Source organism: Odocoileus virginianus, chromosome 3 (assembly GCF_023699985.2).
Source record: "Odocoileus virginianus isolate 20LAN1187 ecotype Illinois chromosome 3, Ovbor_1.2, whole genome shotgun sequence".
NCBI classification, from domain to species: domain Eukaryota; kingdom Metazoa; phylum Chordata; class Mammalia; order Artiodactyla; family Cervidae; genus Odocoileus; species Odocoileus virginianus.
The window spans coordinates 70,163,980-70,187,095 of NC_069676.1; the positions used below are offsets into that span (position 1 = coordinate 70,163,980).

At 37.8% G+C, this 23,116-nt stretch overlaps 1 long non-coding RNA gene across 1 annotated transcript in view; it reads right to left on the bottom strand.

Annotated features, from left to right (window-relative positions):
- Window positions 1-353: 353 nt before the first annotated feature.
- The window catches only part of LOC139034452 (uncharacterized), a 136,833-nt gene continuing 114,070 nt past the window's right edge, over window positions 354-23,116 (bottom strand). Inside the window, exon 2 of the long non-coding RNA XR_011486973.1 lies at window positions 354-472. This is a non-coding gene — a long non-coding RNA (uncharacterized lncRNA). The remainder of the gene's footprint in view (window positions 473-23,116) is intronic.

A 23,116-nucleotide genomic window follows, 5' to 3' on the forward strand; every position in this document is an offset into this window, starting at 1 on the left:
GTCTATTATTTATTTTTATATGTATATCTGAAAAGAGGCTAAGAGTAACAGGATGCTTGAAATATGGGTGGGTTTTTCCGCCTCCTTTCTGCTAATCTTTATTTATTAACTTTCCCTCATTGAATATAAAGATGTAGTTAACTGTATAGTATTTGTGTTCTGGGAAGAGAGTAGCTCGAACACAGATTCTTGATTCACTGCAAATACCCTTTCTAAGCAATAACCACATTAAGATGGGAGGCTGGTGAGGAGGACATATAATACTTCTAGGGTGTCTTCAGGGTCCAAGAATCAGCTGGAAACTCCTCTTTTATGATCGAAGCCAAGGGATCAGACCCACGGAGAGGACTTACCTACGTTTGAGGTTTCCAAGGATGCTCCAGGTTTCTTGGTTTCTCGAAGAAAATCAGCAAACAGATGCCTGGGCTTCTCACCAGTCCACTTGGTGCATGGGGTTCTACTGACCTGAGGCCTGAAGGAAATCACACAAAGGATAAAAATGTCCTGGCCCTGAAGTGGGGAAAGGATTGCCACTTGTACCCCAATTTCACATTATGGAGTAAAATTAATTCCAGATGAGATGATGTGAGTATGTAAACACAAAATATACAATAGTTAAAACATTACAAGAAGTTTAGGAAGAATATTTGTATAACCTTATTTGACACAAGGTTATCCTAAGCAAGGATAAGAATAAGGCCTAAAAGCCTTATGTAATATTCTATTATGTAAAAATTAAGCACCTTTCATGGCAAACATACCATAAGCAGAGTTAAAGAGAAATGAGAAACAGGAAAATATTTTTAATACCTATGTCAGAGAAATGGTTACTATTCCTTGTATTAAAATATCTCCAGAAATAATTTTTTTTTTCTTGTTGCAAGACAATAGCTTTATTTTTATTTTTCCATTTATTTTTATTAGTTGGAGGCTAATTACTTTACATCATTACAGTAGTTTTTGTCATACATTGAAATGAATTAGCCATAGATTTACATGTATTCCCCATCCCGGTCCCCCCTCCCACCTCCCTCTCCACCCGATCCCTCTGGGTCTTCCCAGTGCACCAGGCCCGAGCACTTGTCTCATGCACCCAACCTGGGCTGGTGATCTGTTTCACCCTAGATAATATACATGTTTCAATGCTGTTCTCTTGAAACATCCCACCCTCGCCTTCTCCCAGAGTCCACAAGTCTAAAGATCTAAATGTAAGACCAGAAACTATAAAACTCCTAGAGGAGAACATAGGCAAAACACTCTCCGACATAAATCACAGCAGGATCCTCTATGACCCACATCCCAGAATTTTAGAAATAAAAGCAAAAATAAACAAATGGGACCTAATGAAACTTAAAAGCTTTTGCACAACAAAGGAAACTATAAGCAAGGTGAAAAGACAGCCCTCAGATTGGGAGAAAATAATAGCAAACGAAGCAACAGACAAAGGATTAATCTCAAAAATATACAAGCAACTCCTCCAGCTCAACTCCAGAAAAATAAATGACCCAATCCAAAAATGGGCCAAAGAACTCAACAGACATTTATCCAAGGAAGACATACAGATGGCTAACAAACACATGAAAAGATGCTCAACATCACTCATTATCAGAGAAATGCAAATCAAAACCACAATGAGGTACCATTACACGCCAGTCAGGATGGCTGCTATCCAAAAGTCTACAAGCAATAAATGCTGGAGAGGGTGTGGAGAAAAGGGAACCCTCTTACACTGTTGGTGGGAATGCAAACTAGTACAGCCACTATGGAAAACAGTGTGGAGATTTCTTAAAAAGCTGGAAATAGAACTGCCATATGACCCAGCAATCCCACTTCTGGGCATACACACCAAGGAAACCAGATCTGAAAGAGACACATGCACCCCAATATTCTTCGCAGCACTGTTTATAATAGCCAGGACATAGAAGCAACCCAGATGCCCATCAGCAGACGAATGGATGAGGAAGCTGTGGTACATATACACCATGGAATATTACTCAGCCATTAAAAAGAATTCATTTGAATCAGTTCTAATGAGATGGATGAAACTGGAGCCCATTATACAAAGCGAAGTAAGCCAGAAAGATAAAGACCATTACAGTATACTGACACATATATATGGACTTTAGAAAGATGGTAACGATAACCCTATATGCAAAACAGGAAAAGAGACTCAGATGTATAGAACAGACTTGTGGACTCTGGGAGAAGGCGAGGGTGGGGTGTTTCAAGAGAACAGCATCGAAACATGTATATTATCTAGGGTGAAACAGATCACCAGCCCAGGTTGGATGCATGAGACAAGTGCTCGGGCCTGGTGCACTGGGAAGACCCAGAGGGATCGGGTGGAGAGGGAGGTGGGAGGGGGGACCAGGATGGGGAATACATGTAAATCCATGGCTAATTCATTTCAATATATGACAAAAACTACTGCAATGATGTAAAGTAATTAGCCTCCAACTAATAAAAATAAATGGAATAAAAAAACAGTAAGATGTCATTTTTTTCATTCATCTCATATAGAAATAATGATATAGTGAGAACACAGCACTGATGAAAAAAAGGATATGTAACCTATGATAGGAAATAATTTGTGAATTGCAATGATCCCTCTTGGAAAGTAATCAGGCAAAGCTATTAAAATCGTAAATGTTTTTTACCTTTGGCTTATTAATCTCATTTTGGGACTCTATCCATTAGAAATGAAAATCCTGAAGAAGCAAGAAGAACTACAATCCCACAGTGGCTAAAACAAAAACCACATTACAGAAAGTTCATCAGAATGAACAAGGAGAAAGTTATGTCCCAGATGAAGGGACAAGATAAAACCCCAGAAAAACAACTAAATGAAGTAGAGATAGGCAACATTCCAGAAAAAGAATTCAGAATAATGATAGTGAAGATGATTCAGGATCTTGGAAAAACAACAGAGAAGATGCAAGAAAAGTTTACCAAAGACCTAGAAAAACTAAAGAACAAACAGAAATGAATAATATACTGTAGGAATCAATGGCAGAATAACTGAGACAGAATGACCTGGAGTACAGAATGGTGGAAATCACTGGCACAGAACAGAACATAGAAAAAATAAAAATCCTTGTTTTCTATGAACAAAGATGTCTACTGCAACACTATAGTGAAAGATTAAAACAAAAAATAAAGGGACAACAATATGGGAAGTGTTTAGATAAATTACAGCACATTTCCTTCATGCAACAGTCCATAGCTACCAAAGAACAGATTAGAGCAAAGATTCTCAAAGTGTGGCCTTTGAACTCAGCATCACCCAGCAACTTGCTAGAAAAACATATCCTCTGGCCCCATACCAGGACTACTGTATTGGAATCTGTGAGAATGAGGCCTAGTAATCTGTGTCTTAACAAGTCATCCATTGGCTAGATCTATATCAATTGTCTTAAGAAGTCTATTTATATTGCTAATAAGAAGATTAAAATTCAGAGCAATATATTTAATGTGATGCATTAAAACAAAGCAAACATCTATACAGCATTTACTTTTTTGACATGTGCTTATAATTTTGTATGTAAAAGCAGGAAGTTATGCCAATAACATTTTTTAGGGTAGGAAAGGAGTAGGCTGGGAGAAATAGCCTCTCTCTTTATGTATCTTTGCTTCATTTTTCACTGGAAACAGTGAGCATAAACACTTTCCTAATTTTAAACAAGCACTTACATAATAAACAAAAAAAAGTCATTGAGCCTAGATTTTCACCTGACCTAGATCAAACAGACTCCAAGCTATTTAGACATCAACTAGAAAGATCTTCCTTTCACTAAGCCTTCGTCGGTCTTAAGATCTAGCTACTGATGGCCCTGGCATAATCCTTTATTAAGCAAACTACTGAACAGGTAGGTGGGTCAGAGCAAGGATTTTTGAATTTTACATGAAGGGTCACAAAAGCATAATTTCTCCAAACTGCCTTTATAAAGTTAAGACTCATCCATTGGAATTTCTCAAAAGGTTACAATCATTGTAAGCAAGCTATATAGATGTCAACAACTACAAGCTTATACATAGTTTACTTAAAGTAAAAAATTTGCCCACTAGTAATTTATCCCAATTTTTCTTTCCATCATATTTTTAATTTTAAGTTTGGAGAAACAATGGTTTCTTCTTTAAAGCCTTACTCATTTATTGAAATACCATTTTTAAAGTCAGAGTAAGTTAAATGTTGAACTGTTACATTTTTTGGCTAAGATTTTCCCTCCAAGAACAACATATTCCAGTACTGTTACTTGGGATTAGTTCTATCTATATCTGAAACTTGGTAGTTTGTTAGAAAATACAAGTATTAACATTGCAAAGTTCTAGCCAGTCACAAGTTTAAGACTGTGGGATCCAAAAGTTACATCCCAGGAAGTCACAAAAGTTATAATATGGGCCAGGATAATCATGGAGATGAGCTAAAATTAATTTGTAATGTTGACTTCTTTTAATTACTTAGCTCTTTTAATGTAGTCAATAGTCTGATGAGCTCTGATTATGGAGGACTCAGCTAAAAATGCTTTTAATTAATAATCACCTGCAAAATTCTAAGATTTTAGTTCTCCCATGCACCCATTTTTTTCCCATGGGACATTTTCAGGGTTATAACTGAAATGAATCTCTAACGGTCCATTGATTTGACTTTTGCATATTGCCGGAAAATTAAGTAGAATAATTTACTTGCCCTTTAAAAACCACTGAAAGGAACCAAGATTTAAAAGGCTCACAAGCAAAAAAAATAAAAATAAAAAAAATAAAAGTCTCATAAGCTTGAGAGAAATACTTTCATTATCTGATATGTCATGGTGGTCTAAATGAGAATTTTCCAATTTAATCTGATAAAAAGAAGCCTTTTGCCACTTGACTTAAAAGATTGGATATATAATTTAATTCAGTTAACAAGGTCCACTGTAATTCTTTAGAAGTGAATCTCTTTTAATCTTCCAAGTTTATTGGCTTCATTACTGTTGCAAAAAATTTCTAAACCGTGATTACATCTGTGCCTTTCTTCAGAGCCACTCAGTGTGCTGAGAAAAACCCAATTTTATTACATGTTTTAGTTCTCAGCAGATCCCAACAAATAGAGAAAACCCTTTCCGACTTTTATCTAAAATGTTTGCTCTGCATTAGCATATTTCACTAGGGTATTTTTCTTCTTTCAACCAAATATTTGAGGACCTACTATGCGCCAGAGCTTGCCAAGCACTTCAAGTGCATAAGGAAAACCAAGACAAGGATTTGACATAAGTAGGTTACATTACAGTGAAGGTCCCTCTCTAAAAGAATTCCATAAATATTTTTTGCCAACTCAATACTGATTACTTAATCAGATGCTTGATTTAACACCCATGCTATTTGCTACCCTATTAATAACTGATTAATGCATTTTACTATTTTGCTATAAATGTTTTACTACTCTCCAAGGGAAATATTTGGATAGTTCCCTTCACTGATGCCAGATAGTCATTGGCACCCAACCAAGGAACAGATCCTATGTTCCTTCCAAAATTATTTGATTTTATATCTATAACACCTTTTATCAAAGAGTATCTGGAAATGAGGAGAATATTTTTATTTAAATGTTAGGATTTGTACTTGCATAATTTAAAGCAGGGCTTTCCAGGTGGTGCAGTGCTAAAGAATCTGTCTGCCAATGTAGGAGACACAGGAGATGCAGGTTCGATCCCTGGGTGGGAAAGATCCCCTGTAGAAGGAAATGGCCACTCACTCCAGTATTCTTTTTTTTTTTCCCTTCTCCAGGGGATCTTCCCAACCCAGGAATCGAACCCAGGTCTCCCGCACTGCAGGCAGATTCTTTTTTTTTTTTTCCATTTATTTTTATTCGTTCGAGGCTAATTACTTTACAATATTGTAGTGGTTTTTGCCATACATTGACATGAATCAGCCATGGATTTACATGTGTTCCCCATCCCGATCCCCCCTCCCACCTCCCTCTCCATCCCATCCCTCTGGGTCTTCCCAGTCCACCAGCTCTGAGCACCCGTCTCATACATCCAGCCTGGGCTGGTGATCTGTTTCACCCTTGATAGTATACTTGTTTCAATGCTGTTCTCTCTGAGCATCCCACCCTCACCTTCTCCCACAGAGTCTAAAAGTCTATTCTGTACATCTGTGTCTCTTTTCTGTTTTGCATATAGGGTTATTGTTACCATCTTTTTAAATTCCACATATACGCGTTAGTATACTATATTGGCCTTTATCTTTCTGGCTTACTTCACTCTGTATAATGGGCTCCAGCTTCATCCATCTCATTAGAACTGATTCAAATGAATTTTTTTTAATGGCTGGGACATAAATCACAGCAGGAATTCTATGACCCACCTCCCAGAATATTGGAAATAAAAGCAAAAATAAACAAATGGGACCTAATGAAACTTAAAAGCTTTTGCACAACAAAGGAAACTATAAGCAAGGTGAAAAGACAGCCTTCAGAATGGGAGAAAATAATAGCAAATGAAGAAACAGACAAAGGATTAATCTCAAAAATATCCAAGCAACTCCTGCAGCTCAATTCCAGAAAAATAAATGACCCAATCAAAAAATGGGCCAAAGATCTAAACAGACATTTCTCCAAGGAAGACATACAGATGGCTAACAAATACATGAAAAGATGCTCAACATCACTCATTATCAGAGAAATGCAAATCAAAACCACAATGAGGTACCATTACACGCCAGTCAGAATGGCTGCTATCCAAAAGTCTACAAGCAATAAATGCTGGAGAGGGTGTGGAGAAAAGGGAACCCTCTCACACTGTTGGTGGAAATGCAAACTAGTACAGCCGTTATGGAGAACAGTGTGGAGATTCCTTAAAAAACTGGAAATAGAACTCTGCCATATGACCCAGCAATCCCACTCCTGGGCAAACACACCAAGGAAACCAGATCTGAAAGAGACACGTGTACCCCAATGTTCATCACAGCACTGTTTATTTTTATTTTTTTCCATTTATTTTTATTAGTTGGAGGCTAATTACTTTGCAACATTGCAGTGGTTTTTGTCATACATTGAAATGAATTAGCCATGGATTTACATGTATTCCCCATCCTGATCCCCCCTCCCACCTCCCTCTCCACCCAATCCCTCTGGTCTTCCCAGTGCACCAGGCCCGAGCACTTGCCTCATGCATCCAACCTGGGCTGGTGATCTGTTTCACCCTAGATAATATACATGTTTCGATGCTGTTCTCTTGAAACATCCCACCCTCGCCTTCTCCCACAGAGTCCACAAGTCTGTTCTATACATCTGAGTCTCTTTTTTCTGTTTTGCATATAGGGTTATCGTTACCATCTTTCTAAATTCCATATATATGTGTTAGTATACTGTAATGGTCTTTATCTTCCTGGCTTACTTCACTCTGTATAATGGGCTCCAGTTTCATCCATCTCATTAGAACTGATTCAAATGAATTCTTTTTAATGGCTGAGTAATCCATGGTGTATATGTACCACAGCTTCCTCATCCATTCGTCTGCTGATGGGCATCTAGGTTGCTTCCATGTCCTGGCTATTATAAACAGCACAGCACTGTTTACAATAGCCAAGACATGGAAGCAACCTAGATGCCCATCAGCACACTCTAGTATTCTTGCCTGGAGAAGTCCATGGACAGAGAAGCCTGGCGGGCTACAGTCCATAGGGTCAGGAAAGAGTCAGACATGACTGAGCTAGAGCTAGAATTTAAAACATCATACCTTATCCTGAAAGGATTTATACATTGTGCTGAGAGAGCTTATCACTTTTATCTGAGGTGTTAATGGAAGCTCAAATTTAAATTAGGTTCAGATAACATATTCATGGCTTGCATTCACAAGAAAATAAGCAGACAGTTGAATACATTCAGAAACTGTGCTTGTTCAAAGCAGGGAGCATTTTAAGTGTGAAGAGAAAAATATTGTAGTTTTAGTAAATAATCTTCCCAGTTTAAAGTTTCAACAATGGCCATGGGATTTTTGTTCTCATTAAATCTTAGTTTTATCCTTAGTCCTAAAAAGACTTTCTAGTAGAGGGAGGAAGAAGTCCGATTTTGAGGAATTCATGTTACTGAAATTCCCACTAGTTGTTAATGTCCCCCCTCCACCAGAGGTACAATCAGACTCTGCAGCTGAGAGAATGCAGCTCCTCCTGCAAAGTTCATCCTGTTTGCTAGAGGAAGGACAAAACTTTGAAGGTGAAAGAGTTCGGATTCACTGCCCCAACCAATACTAAATTTCCCGTATTTGTTGTAGGGTTACTCTAAAGATACTTCTGTGCATCTGCAACAACAAACTTTTTAACAAGTCTGATGCCATTCAGTGGGAGTTTTTTCCTGGAAATTTTCTTTAACTAAAAAATACTTTAAAACTCTCATAACAATTCTTAGAAGGGAGATTTATAGAACCCACACTGAGGTTTCCTGGTAGAACTAAGTGTGTGTGTGTCAGCCCCTCAGTCAGGTCTGACTCTTTGTGACCGCATAGACTGTAGCCTGTTCCTTTGTCCATGGAATTCTCCAGGCAAGAATACTAGAGTGGGATGCCATTCCCTTTTCTAGGAAATCTTCCCAACCCAGGGATTGAACCCGAGTCTCCTTCACTGAAGGCAGATTCTTTACCACCTGAGCTACCAGGGAAGCCCTGCCATTAGAACTGTATCCAAAATAAATAAATAAGAACCACCATCTCCAATCAATGGTTAGGAATGAAGATGCTGAATATGATAACCTGGGTTTGATTTCTAGCTGTGCAATCTTGCACACATTACTTATTCTCTCTAATCTCGCTAAGCCTCAGGTTCTTCACAGGTTACATGAAGATAAAAGTAGTACCCATCTCAGAAGGCTCTTCTTGATGATTAGGTGAAATAACGTGCTTATCAGTACAATGCCTGCACATAGTTCCCACTCCATAAATTAATGATTCAACAAATAAATATGTGCTTCTCTTTGGTCATTTTCAATATTTTTACTATTACTTTTCTTAATAGACTTTAAGGGATAATAATGTTACTGCCATTTTCAAAGAACCAGATTAGCACTTATCTTCTCCAGCATTAAAAAATTTTTTGCTTTCTTTTTCATTAATCACATCTTTTCTTTCTACTTTTCCTCTTCTTGCTTTTTCTTCTTTCTGGCTTCTTTTATTTTTTGCTTTCTCTTCTGAGGTAAGCATTAGGACTCTGATTATAACCTGTAGGTTTGTGTATGATGTGTCTCATTAAATTGCTTTCTAGAGAGTTTGCAATATTCACTGTCTTCTCTTGGATTAAAGAATAATCTGGGAGTGAGTTTCTTAGTTTCCACATAGTTGAGATTCTTTTTGATCATCTTTTAAAGTTTAGATTATTCTATTTGTTTGAAAACACTTTTTAATTTAGAGTCATCTTTAAAAAAAAAAAAATATTTTTCTCTTAGTAGTTAAAAACTTTATTATCATCTAAGGGAATTTGTCTTTATTTAATAATTCTGATAGACCTTAAAGATTTCCCAAGAAAAATTTCATAGGCTCAATGCTGAGAGGCATGCAACAATGTGTAAAATCAAAAGAAAGTCCACATTTAAATGTCTGGGCACTCAATCTATGTTGCTTTATTATAAATCTTAACTGTCGAAAAGGAATCAAGATGGAGCTAATTTAAAGTATTCCCACTTGCTTAAATGCTTTACTCTTCTCAGTTTTAATAAAAAGTCTTTATAATAGAAGCTAGTCTGGGGAATTTTCTGGAAATAAAGTTAATAAGAACTCAAGCACCAAAGCAGAGTTCTGAATGCAAAGCGAGGCCAGCAGACTGGGTGCAAAGAGTATGGAGATGATGAAAATCAAGCCTATGTCTAAAAACATAGTAAGTACACCATCTGAATCATACATGTGAGATCTCAGGAGAAGGAAACCCTGTGATTGTGGTTAGAAACCCCAGGAACAACTAGTTTAACTTCCAAGATACAGCCAACAACTCCAGATGCAAACACCTTTGTATTAGTTCTAGAAGCTTATAATTCAATCCTCAGTCCCAGAAAAGCAAGGCATTTTATCCTGGATTGGGAGTTCTCTCCAGTTTTATGTTGGGTTATAGAAAGGAAAGACTAGTTTTACAACTTTAGCCAAGCAGTTCTCACTGATCCTGTTTCCTCATCTGCTGCATAACTAACAGGTGGCAGGAGCCTCGGTTATATAATCTGTCTGGCCAGTTTGAGCTCTGCTGCTGCTCCTGCTAAGTCACTTCAGTCGTGTCCGACTCTGTGACCCCATAGACGGCAGCCCACCAGGCTCCGCCGTCCCTGGAATTCTCCAGGCAAGAACACTGGGGTGGGTTGCCATTTCCTTCTCCAAGTTTGAGCTCTAGCACTTTACATTTCTACAGGCAGGTTAACATATGTCTATTCTAGGCTTTAAAGGGAACCCTCTTGCACTGTTGGTGGGAATGTAAATTGATACAGCCACTATGGAGAACAGTATTGAGATTCCTTTAAAAACTAGGAATAAAACTACCATATGACCCAGCAATACTACCATTGGGCATGTACCCTGAGAAAATCATAATTGAAGAAGACACTTGTATCCCAATGTTCATACCAGCACTATTTACAATAGTTAGGATATGGAAGCAACCTATATGTCCATTGACAGATGAATGGATAAAGAAGTTGTGATATATATTCGATGGAATATTACTCAGCCATAAAAGGACAGCAAGGTGATCAAACCAGTCAATCCTAAAGGAAATCAATCCTCAATATTCATTGGAAGGACTGATGCTAAAGCTGAATCTCCAATACTTTGGCCACCTAATTTGAAGAGTAAACTCATTGGAAAAGGCCCTGATGCTGGGAAAGACTGAAGGCAGAAGGAGAAGGGGGTGACAGAAGATGAGATGGTTGGATGGCATCATTGACTCAATGGACATAAGTCTGAGCAAACTCCAGGAGATAGTGAAGGACAGGGGAGCATGTCATGTTGTGGTCCTTGGGGTCACAAAGAGTCAGATGCAACCGAACAACAACAAAAAAGAAATGCATTTGAGTCAGTTCTAGTGAGGTGGATGAACCTAGAGCCTGTTATACAGAGTGGGGTAAGTCAGAAAGAGAAAAACTTCATATATTAATTCGTGTATATGGAATCTAGAAAAATGGTACCGATAAACTATTCGCATGGCAGGAACAGAGACACAGATACAGAGAACAGACTTGTGGACACAGCAGGGGAAGGAGAGGTTGGGACGAACTGAGAGAGCAGCGTGCACATCACCACATGTCAAATAGAGAGCTGACAGGAAGCTCTACATAAGACAGGGAGCTCACCATGGTTCTCTGGGACAACCTAGGGGGGTGGGTTGGGGTGGGAGGTGGAGGAGGGGCGGTTTAAGAGGGAGGGGACAAATGTATACCTATGGCTGATTCATGTTGTATGGCAGAAGCCAATACAATATTGCAAAGCAATTACTCTCCAATTAAAAATAAATTCTGATCCAAAATAGCAGGGCCATAATAGAACTTACTAAAATAGTTTTGACCAAATACACAACACCCTGAAGTGTTACTTGATAAGACTAGTTTTGAATGAATCCTGTCACTGATAAATTAAGTATTCACATATAAAGATTAATCATGTGAAGTTATTTTGTAACTCAGAAATTTTATTTTCCAAAAAGAATAAAAAGGAAGTAAACATTGACTACTTAAAATGGGCTTGAGAAGTAGGTGCTAAGGGTTTTACTTGTGCCAAATAAGTGGAAATTATGAAAATAAAAACTGTGGACTGTCAGTCTAGAGCAGATGCTGCTGGTTGCCTGCCCACATCCCTCGGGTCCTGCTACTTGAGTGTGCTCCTGTGCAAATAGCAGCTGCCAGAATCTGCAGCTCTTTGCCCAGGAACCTCTGAAGACTTGGAAGTCTGCCGTGACTAACACTGCTACCCCAGGGAGCAGTCTAAATCAACGGCTGAATGGAGTTGCACTGTAAATACCCAGCTTGCTCACCCAGGGGGCAAGGTATATTTCACACTATTTTTCCAGAATTTTCCAGAGGTGTTAAGATCAGTGACCAACATCAATGGCTGTCTTGATATGTCAGTGGCTTCAGATATAGTCACTTCACCTTCCTTCTGTGTTTCCCCACCTTTCCTACTCATGTTTCCTGCACCTACCAAACAAACTACTTACACTCAAGTCCTTCTTCTATCTCAAAATCTGGTCCTAGAGGGCTAGAGGGACCCACACTAAGACTGACTATCAGAAACAGATTGATCTCATTGTGCAAATAAATCTTATGGTTTTGTCCTTTACCACCCACTTAAATATACACTCAGGCTCTTTGCCCATAATTAGGAATGAATTGTTCAGTTAACTCGCTCAGTCATGTCCGACTCTTTGCGACCCCATGGAGTGCAGCACACCAGGCTTCCCTGTCCATCACCTATTCCCAGAGCTTGCTCAAACTCATATCCACCAAGTCAATGAAACCATCCAACCATCTCATCCTTTGTCATCCCCTTCTCCTCCTGCCTTCAATCCTTCCCAGCATCAGGGTATCTTCAACGAGTAAATTCTTTACAACTGGTGGCCAAAGTATTGGAGTTTCATCTTCATCATCAGACCTTTCAATGAATATTCAGGACTGATTTCCTTTAGGATTGACTGGTTGGATCTCCTTGAAGTCCGAGGGACTCTCAAAGAGTCTTCTTGAACACCACAGTTCAAAAGCATCAACATTTTGGTGCTTAGCTTTCTTTACAGTTCAACTCTCACATCCACACATGATGGAAAAACCATAGCTTTGACTAGATGGACCTTTGTCAGCAAAGTGATGTCTCTGCTTTTTAATATGCTGTCTAGGTTTGTCATAGCTTTTTTTCCAAGAAGCAAGTGTCTTTTGATTTCATGGCTACAGTCACTATCTGCAGTGATTTTGGAGCCCAAGAAAATAAAGTCTATCACTGTTTCCATTGTTTCCATCTATTTGCCATGCAGTGGTGGGACTGGATGCCATGATCTTAGTTTTCTGAATGCTAAATATAAGCCAGATTTTTCACTTTCCTCTTTCACTTTCATCAAGAGGCTCTTCTGTACTTCTTCATCTTCTACCATAAAGGTGGTGTCATCTGTGTATCTGAGGTTATTGATATTTTCCCTGCAATCTTGATTCCAGCTTGTGCTTCATCCAGCCCAGCATTTTGCATGATGTACTCTGCATATAAGTTAAATAAGCAGGGTAACAATATATAGCCTTGATATACTCCTTTTCCTATTTGGAACCAGTCCATTGTTACATGCCCAATTCTAACTGTTGCTTCCTGACCTGTGTACAGATTTCTCAGGAGGCAGGTCAGGTGGTCTGGTATTCCCATCTCTTCAAGAATTTTCCACAGTTTGTTGTGATCCACACAATCAAAGGCTTTGGTGTAGTCAATAAAGCAGAAGTAGATGTTTTTCTGGAACTGTCTTGCTTTTTCTATGATCCAACAGATGTTGGCAATTTGATCTTTGATTCCTCTGCCTGTACCAAATCCAGCTTGAACATCTGGAAGTTCATGGTTCACATATTATTGAAGCTTGGCTTGGAGAATCTTGAGCATTACTTTACTAGTGTGTGAGATGAGTGCAAATGTGTGGTAGTTTGAGAAGTCTTTGGCATTGCCTTTCTTTGGGATTGGAATGAAAACTGATCTTTTCCAGTCCTGTGGCCACTGCTGAGTTTTCCAAATTTGCTAGGATATTAAGTGCAGCACTCTCACAGAATCATCTTTCAGGACTTGAAATAGCTCAATCAGAATTCCATCACCTCCACTAGCTTTGTTTATAGTGCTGTTCATAAGGTCTACTTGACTTCGCATTCCAGGATGTCTGGCTCTAGGTGAGTGATCACACCATCATGATTATCTGGGTCATGAAGATCTTTTTTGTATAGTTCTTCTGTGTATTCTTGCCGCCTCTTCTTAATATCTTCTGCTTCTGTTAGGTCCATACTATTTCTGTCCTTTATTGAGTCCATTTTTGCATAAAATGTTCCCTTGGTACCTCTAATTTCCTTGAAGAGATCTCTAGTCTTTCCCATTCTATTGTTTTCCACCATTTGCACTGATCACTGAGGAAGGTTTTCTTATCTCTCCTTGTTACTCTTTGGAACTCTGCATTCAAATGGGTATATCTGTCCTTTTCTCCTTTGCCTTTCATGTTTCTTCTTTTCTCGGCTATTTGTAAGGCCTCCTCAGACAACTATTTTGCCTTTTTGCATTTCTTTTTCTTGGGGATGGTCTTGATCACTACCTCCTGTATAATGTCACAAACCTCCATCCATAGTTCTTCAGGCCCTCTATCAGATCTAATCCCTTGAATCTATTTGTTACTTCCATTGTATAATCATTAGGGATTTGATTTACGTCATACCTGACTGCTCTGGTGGGTTTCCCTACTTTCTTCAATTTAAGTCTGAATTTGGCAATAAGGAGTTCATTATCTGAGCTACAGTCATCTCCCAGTCTTGTTTTTGCTGACTATATAAATCATCTCCACCTTCAGCAGCAAAGAATATAATCAATTTGATTTCGGTATTAATCAACTGGTGATGTACATGTGTAGAGTCATCTCTTGTGTTGTTGGAAGAGGGTGTTGCTATGACCAGTGGGTTCTCTTGGCAAAACTCTGCTAGCCTCTGCCTGCTTAATTTCGAACACCAAAGCCAAACTTGCCTGTTACTCTAGGTATCTCTTGACTTTCTACGTTTGCATTCCAGTCCCCTATGATGAAAAGGACAGCTATTTTTGGTATCATTTCTAGAAGGTCTTGTAGGTCTGCATAGAACTGTTCAACTTCGGCTTCTTCAGCATTTGTGGTTGGAGCATAGTCTTGGATTATTGGAGTCTTATATATGCAATCCAAAAAGTAAAGCCCACTTACAAAAGAAAAACAAATACAGATGTGAAACCTAACACTCACCATGAGAGCAAAGAACAGGACAGAAACTTTGTTCACAAATGAAGATATTATAGGATGGGGGGATGAAAGGAAGGGAATTAGTCCTTTAATTACCATGTTCCCTACTCTCAGGAGAATTCTGAAGATAAAAAACTTGGACAAGCATATTGTAGCAGGGTAGACATGAGTTAAGGGTTCATTTGGCTGAATGGTAATTCTGAAATAAAAGTAAAAATTGTGGCTGGGACTCAAGGATATGACATGCACATAACACACGTGGTTGGAACATAGTAGGAGCTCAGTGTGCATCTGTAAATATATTGTGAGAGATGGATCAGGCAGGTCTTAAAGACTAAGATAAAGGAAGTTAACCCTCTATGACTAGCTCAAGACTAGTTAGAAGACTAAAAAGTCATTCATGTTGATGTATGGCAGAACCCAACAAAATATTGTAAAGCAATTATTCTTCAATTTTAAAAAAAGTAAGTCAAAAAAATAGTTGAAAAAAAACCATCAATACTTAGAGTTAAGATGCAACTGTAAAAATAGGTCACCCGTACATGTTACAGGAACTCAGACTCTATAAGGTAGAACTTTTGTATTCTAAAGTGTTTTCATTGATTAAAAAAAGAAAAAGTATCCCATATTATCCCCTCCAGTTAGGAAGGAAGCCTGCTTGCTCAAAAACTCCACATTTATTGTCTTTTAGAAGCTTGGAGATAAGAATAGAAAGGGGACAGACATTCTCCAAAAGAAAGGGAAACTTCCATCATCCCAATGATATATTCAATATAAAGTACAAACCAGAGGCAAATTTAAAATGCTATCTTTAGAATGACTAAAGAATTAATTACTGTTTGTAATATCTTAGTTCTTATGTATGAAAGCCAAGATTATAGCTTCCCAAATGTCTGTTCTCATGTTTCTGAATCACTCATGAACACACTATAGGTTACAGGCATGCTCCTTGTACCTGACCTGACCATTATGGAGCCCCTCATATTAACAGGCCTGTTCCTAGGTAAAAATATTCTGAAGGAGGCAAAAGAAATACAACATTCGATTGATCCTAACATTCTTACATCACCTCTAGTTACAAAGAATTTGCTCATTCTCCTTCCCTTTCAGTTCTTCTCAGCTCTCTTGATAAATCCACTTCCCACAATTTTATCATTCTGAATTTGGAGAACAGGTGTAGTGGTATCTGACTGGAGGAAAGAGGATACCTCTTAAAGCAAAGGACACATCGTTTGGGGCTTGGTAAGACAGTAAGTAAAGGGAGAGAATGAAACATTCAGGGATACTACGGTATATAAAAAATGAGAGAGGAAGGGGGATTTTATAATGTGTTGAATTACAGACTGTGATTCAAATATAAATCATTCTAACATTTGTCTGGAAGTATAGGTTTGAAGTACAGTGTAGTATAAGAACATTAACAATATAGTATGGTATGGTACATACCTACTCAGTCACTCAGTCGTATCTGACTCTTTGCAACCCCATGGATTATAGCCCCCCAGGCTTCTCTGTCCATGGGATTCTCCATGCAAGAATACTGGAATGGGTTGCCATTTCCTATTCCAAGTATGGTGTGGTATGGTATATTATGGTATGGCATGGTATGGTACGATATAGTATTGTATAGTATAGTTACAGTATCATCTGATACTAGCCTAAGCTTCTTTCTTACCCACTTTCTATCCTGAAACTATACACAATAATATTGATGGGCCCCCAAATCACTAGCAGGACAAGTGAAATAATTTGTTGGAAAACCAAACTACTAAAGAGGTATTAAGCTATCATCTTTCTATCAACTACAATATCCCTCTGTCTCTAATAAAAAACAGATGTTTAAAGAGTGAAAATTTGAATATTTTATCTGGGAAAAGCGGGAATTTTATTTCAGCTTTGTGTACATCACTAGGTTGCTGGATCATGGAAACCTAAATTACATATGCAACAATTTCACGCATTGAGACCTCTCATAAGAAGAAACCAGCAATCCAATGTCAGCTCAGATTATCCTCAACGTTAACAAGGTAGCTGTAGAGTCATTCTAAGAAATGACTTTCTGCTCCTATTAGCAGACTTATTAGACTTTAGCTTCTGTTTCACAAGCATGTCACGAAACTAGTCTCCCAAAATGTGTATTAAAATCATACATCTTCCTTACCAGTCTTTATATTCAAGTCAAAGTCTTTTTTAGAAAAGAACAAAAATACAAAAAATCTGAAGCCATGGCAGTTTGCACCTCTCCAACAAAAGCAATCATCAAGGCAAATATTTATTGTTTGAGTTGTTGAATATAGATGTGTGGACAGAAGTTTAATGTCCATGCAATCTGTTTCCAGTGCATCAGCCATCACATTACAAACGACAAACAGGATTCTTTCTTGTTTAAAATGTGTCCCACATGCTCAGAATCAATCTTGATCAGCAGACTGTGGTATAATTTGGCAGTTCAGAGATGAGAAGATTATGGACACATTTCAATTAAAAAATAAATTCAGGGAAGACAACTTGTATGCATGATGTATCTAAAAATGCTTCTGAAAGACATTTAGAAATCTGCCAAGTCAACTCTGTACAGAGAGTCTGGTCTGCGTTGTCAAACAAGATAATGTAGATGAATTACAAGAAGGTACAGACAACCTTCCATCTTTTATACAAGAAATTCCTGAAATATATTAAAAAACTGAATGTAAAAAAATAAAACCATCCGTGTGGAACCTTAGTTCTACTAATTACTAGTTAAAAGAACTTAAATTATTTAATGTCTCTAATTCACACACTTATACACTCAACACATATTTACTGTGTTCCTGTTATGGGTCAGACACTGCTTTAGGGCCTGGGAAGTTAATAAGAGTTACAATCTCTACCCTCACATTTTGAAATTAGAGAGGCAAAAAGGAGAACTGAAGACAAATGTATATCAGAACATGATAACGTTAGAAAGAAAAATAAAACAGACTAGAGAATAGAATATAATGATTGGATCGGGTATGTAGCTATTTAATAGATATTTTAGATATGTCCCAGTAAGGTGTCACCAAGAAGATTACCCTGAAGAAAGTGAGGGAACAGGTGTGGATATTCATGGAAAGAAATGACATTTCATGAGTGGCAAGTGCAACGTCCCTGAGGCAAGACCATGAGGCGAGAGAAGATAAGGAAGGCAAAAGCAGAAAGGTAAAGTTTGGCAGAGTGTTAGAAGAAGAGGTCAGGAAGTAATGGGATCAAACCTGGGAACAGACTTCTTAATTCATAGTAAGGACCTAGAAAGAATAAGAAGTTATTAGGGGATTTTCAAAAAAGAGGTGCTATCATCTCACATTTGATGGGAATAATAATTTTTCCCCATATGTGCTTAGTCATCGGTCATGTCTGACTCTTTGTGACACCATGCTTTGTAGCCCATCAGGATTGTCCAGGCAAGAAAACTGGAGTGGGTTTCCATTCCCTTCTCCAGGGATCTTCCCAACCCAGGGATCGAACCTGGGTCTCCTGTATTACAGGCAGATACTTCACTGCCTGAGCCACCAGGGAAGCCCATACATATGACAGGAATAATAACAATTCTTCCTCATAAGTTTACTTTAAAAATAAAGATAATTGACATAAAATGCTTCCCATAGTGCATAGCAAAGCTAAACATAAAATGTTAGCTGCTATAATTATTTTTTTATTCAGCTAGGGATTAAAAAAAACAATTAAAAATGAAAGTCATTGCACGGGTTGGGCTTTTTATTTTTTATTTTTTCTTTATCCTTAAAAAATCAGAGTACCCTCCAGCTCAACTCCAGAAAAATAAATGACCCAATCAAAAAATGGGCCAAAGAACTAAACAGACATTTCTCCAAGGAAGACATACAGATGGCAAAAAAACACATGAAAAGATGCTCAACATCACTCATTATCAGAGAAATGCAAATCAAAACCACAATGAGGTACCATTACACGCCAGTCAGGATGGCTGCTATCCAAAAGTCTACAAGCAATAAATGCTGGAGAGGGTGTGGAGAAAAGGGAACCCTCTTACACTGTTGGTGGGAATGCAAATTAGTACAGCCACTATGGAAAATAGTGTGGAGATTTCTTAAAAAGCTGGAAATAGAACTGCCATATGACCCAGCAATCCCACTTCTGGGCATACACACCAAGGAAACCAGATCTGAAAGAGACATATGCACCCCAATGTTCTTCGCAGCACTGTTTATAATTGCCAGGACATGGAAGCAACCTAGATGCCCATTAGCAGACGAATGGATGAGGAAGCTGTGGTACATATACACCATGGAATATTACTCAGCCATTAAAAAGAATTCATTTGAATCAGTTCTAATGAGATGGATGAAACTGGAGCCCATTATACAGAGTGAAGTAAGCCAGGAAGATAAAGACCATTACAGTATACTAACACATATATATGGAATTTAGAAAGATGGTAACGATAACCCTATATGCAAAACAGAAAAAGAGACACAGATGTATAGAACAGACTTGTGGACTCTGTGGGAGAAGGCGAGGGTGGGATGTTTCAAGAGAACAGCATCAAAACATGTATATTATCTAGGGTGAAACAGATCGCCAGCCCAGGTTGGATGCATGAGACAAGTGCTCGGACCTGGTGCACTGGGAAGACCCAGAGGGATCGGGTGGAGAGGGAGGTGGGAGGGGGGACAGGGATGGGGAATACATGTATATCCATGGCTGATTCATTTCAGTGTATGACAAAAACCACTACAATATTGTAAAGTAATTAGCCTCCAACTAATAAAAATAAATGAAAAAAAAATCAGAGTAGCAATCCAAGGAAGGAAAGAGGATAATAAAGAGATGCTTCAGTTCAAATGTCAAGTGAAGATAATTTCTGATACATTTAAGTGCCTTTTTTAAAAAGTGGAGAAAAAGTTTTAAAGTACAAAACAAAAGGATATGAAAATTTCCAGGTAAATCTCTCAATGCTCTAAGAACAAAAATAATTGGAAATCTATTTGAAGCAATTTGAATTGATGTTTCTTTCAACTTAGGGCCAAGAAGCAGCAGCAAAACTGTTCAGATGACTTTCAGCAAAGAGTGATACATAGTAAATAGAAAGGATTTGTTGTAAATAGGTTCCAAGAAAGCTACTAATAGGCCTCCCTGCTGTCTGAGCAAGATGACTGAAACAAAATAAAGCAAACCAAAAGGTATTATTGCCTAGTTAAGTGGCCAGGCATAAAAATGTAGTAGCTGGATCTCAAAGAAAAAAATAAACAGATCATGCTTAAAACATCATGAGAGTCAAAGGATGTTATATCTCTCCCAGTATATCATGACAGGTGTAAAATAGGCATAAATGATAGAAATATTGGAGAAGGACTTATGATTTGAACTCCCAGGGAACCTTCAAAGTACAGGATGTCACTTCACACACAGCCCAAGAAACAGTATATTGTATCTTTTGTTTTTATATCATTGTATGTATTTTATTATTTTAAAAAGCATTTATTGATTACCTTTTATGTGCAAGAAGCTGTGAGAAAAAATAAAAATAAAAACTGCATAAGACATGGTTCTCATCACCCAAGAAACCCACAGATAACTAAGGGTCACAAGGTATAGTCTCTATTTCACTGAACATAAGACCCCATCAATTGGAATTAAAATAATAATTTTCTAGGAAAAAAGAAAATCAATAAATATACATCATTTTTAAAATAAATTCCAATTTCAGAAACATTAAAATCTGAAAGAAATTGATACCTTACTATATAAATATCTACATTGAGAGGAAGCATAAGTGTTAAAGATAGGTTTTGAAATAACTGGATGTTATAGGAGCACAAAGGAAAAAGGTATTACTACTGGGTTAGAGGGGTTTTCAAAATCCAGATGATGCTAACATTTCAGCTGGGCTTTAAAAAAAAAGAAATAGAAAGTCTATAATGGGAATGATGGGGGAAAAATATTTCAGGCAAGTTGAAATGGTAAGTAAGAAATGCATTCCAGGCAGATGAAATAGAACATGCAGAGTAAAAAATTGCTTTGCACAGAGGAGCAGCTCATAAATTCAGATTGACTAAAGGAGGCTCATATTGGATTCAGTTGTAAGGGTTTTAAATATTAAATAAAGGACTGTAAACGCTGCCCTGTCAGAAACTAGGAAGTTTTAAAAGAGAGTATGCATTGTTCAAGAAGAATAGCAAAACAGCAATCCACAATGAACTAGAGGGAAGCGGGGCTGCAAAGTGGGAGAGCAAAAGAGAATCTTCCATAAAACTCCAGGCCAGATAGGCCAAAGCAGACCAGGGAGGTTAAAGACAGATGGTTGTGTCTATCCCTTTAGTGTGCTTTTACTCATATGCTCATAATTAATACATAATAACACGGCATCAAAAGAATAATTATTATACAGATTTTAAAGAGGAAAAGGCTGAGAGAAAATGTATGACTTTCTTTTTTTCCTGCATACCATGTTAAAAGATAAATTGAGTGATATTAAAAATTTTAAGTGTATTTGAGCAAAAATAATCGGAATCAGGCAGTGCCAAATCTTAAGCTGTTAAGAGTACTCTGCCAAGAAGAATCTGGAGAAAGACTTACACAGAGAACATGCAAAAGAGAAAGCAAAGTATTACATGGCTATAGCTTAAGGCTTAGTTGGCTGTGATTGGTTGTCCTTAGCATATTGATTTTGGAAACTTAAAAGCATTTACAGGCTTAGTTTGCTCACATAGGCCACAACATTAGAGCCTCCTTAGTGTAAGGGTCTCCTTGTTTAATTAATTTAACAATGGAGAGTGACAGAGTCAGCCCCAGAAAATAATTCAACTACCCCCACAGGGAAGATCTGTTGTTCTTATCCCAGCCTATCACCTAACTTCCATAATTTTCTGATCAGAAATTAAAGAAGGAATGCTTAAGGATGAACTGGATGTTCCAACTTGAAAGACAAAAAGGACTGTGAGCGTAACGTGTGCAGTCCTGTGCTAAACAAAGATGGCTATAGTGACTCAGCAGTTCAATCTCATGCACTTGTTGACAATTTGGAGGGCTATGACAGCTTGTAAGGCATTATCTCCATGCCCAGCCTGCAGCCATGTAATCAGAAAACTAAGACAGATGGCTGGGTGACTGCATAGGATGAGAGATGAATCAAAATTTTGGCTATTTCATTAGTGAAATCAAGTTTAGGGTGATCTGGAATTTCATGTTCCTATTTCAAAGAATAAAATATTTCTGAAGGAGACTGGATGTGTACATATCCTCAAAAGAAATTTCATTTAATGATGTTGGACAAATTACCAATCAAAACAGTCTAAATTCTCTAAGCATTGCTTGCATAGTGACACTGTAACTCAATTTTCAAGGGATTTCTTAGATACTTGGTAGAGCTAAAAAATAGTAAGAGTCTTTAGGACAACTCTATCAGAATCACCTTGCATACTCAGACACTAAGTTGAGTCTGACTCTTTGAAACCTCATGAACTATAGCCTCCCAGGCTCCTCCCTCCATGGGATTTCCCAGGCAAGTATACTGGAGTGGGTTGCCATTTCCTTCTCCAGTCAGAGTCACTTTGGGTGATCCATAATTCAGACTGCAAATCAGGTGGAATACAGTCAGGCTTGGAAATCTATGTCAACCAAATTTGGAAAACATTGCCCCAAGATACACTGTGACTAATGGATAGTTCACACTGAGTCATAAGAAGAGACTAGGTTTTTTCTCTACATGCTATAATAACTTACATCTTCAAATATATTCCAAGTCATATTCTTTGGCAAGAAACCAATTTCTATTTTTCAAAATAATTACACTAATTTTGATACTAAACACATAGGAAAACTATGCATTCTTTTCTGTCTGGCATCTTTCATGATGATCCACATCAGGTTGTGTAGAAGTAGTGTGTTCCTTTTTATTGCTGACTATAATAAGAAGGCTGGGAAGGAGGAGCAATCCTGACCACAAGTAGGGTTTTTCAATCAAGAAAATTACTTGTAATTAGTAAATATTTACACATTTGTGCAGAAATATATGTACACTTTCATGTATATGCATGGATTCAAGATTATTCTATTTGTAGTTATACAGTTTATGATGACAGTTTATTGGATTGAGACAACTTCTGTTTATACTAATTCCCCCAAAAGGTGTTTTGTTCAATAAAGAAAAGAACAAAAATGTCTCATTTTTGCCAAGTTCTTTGCAGGA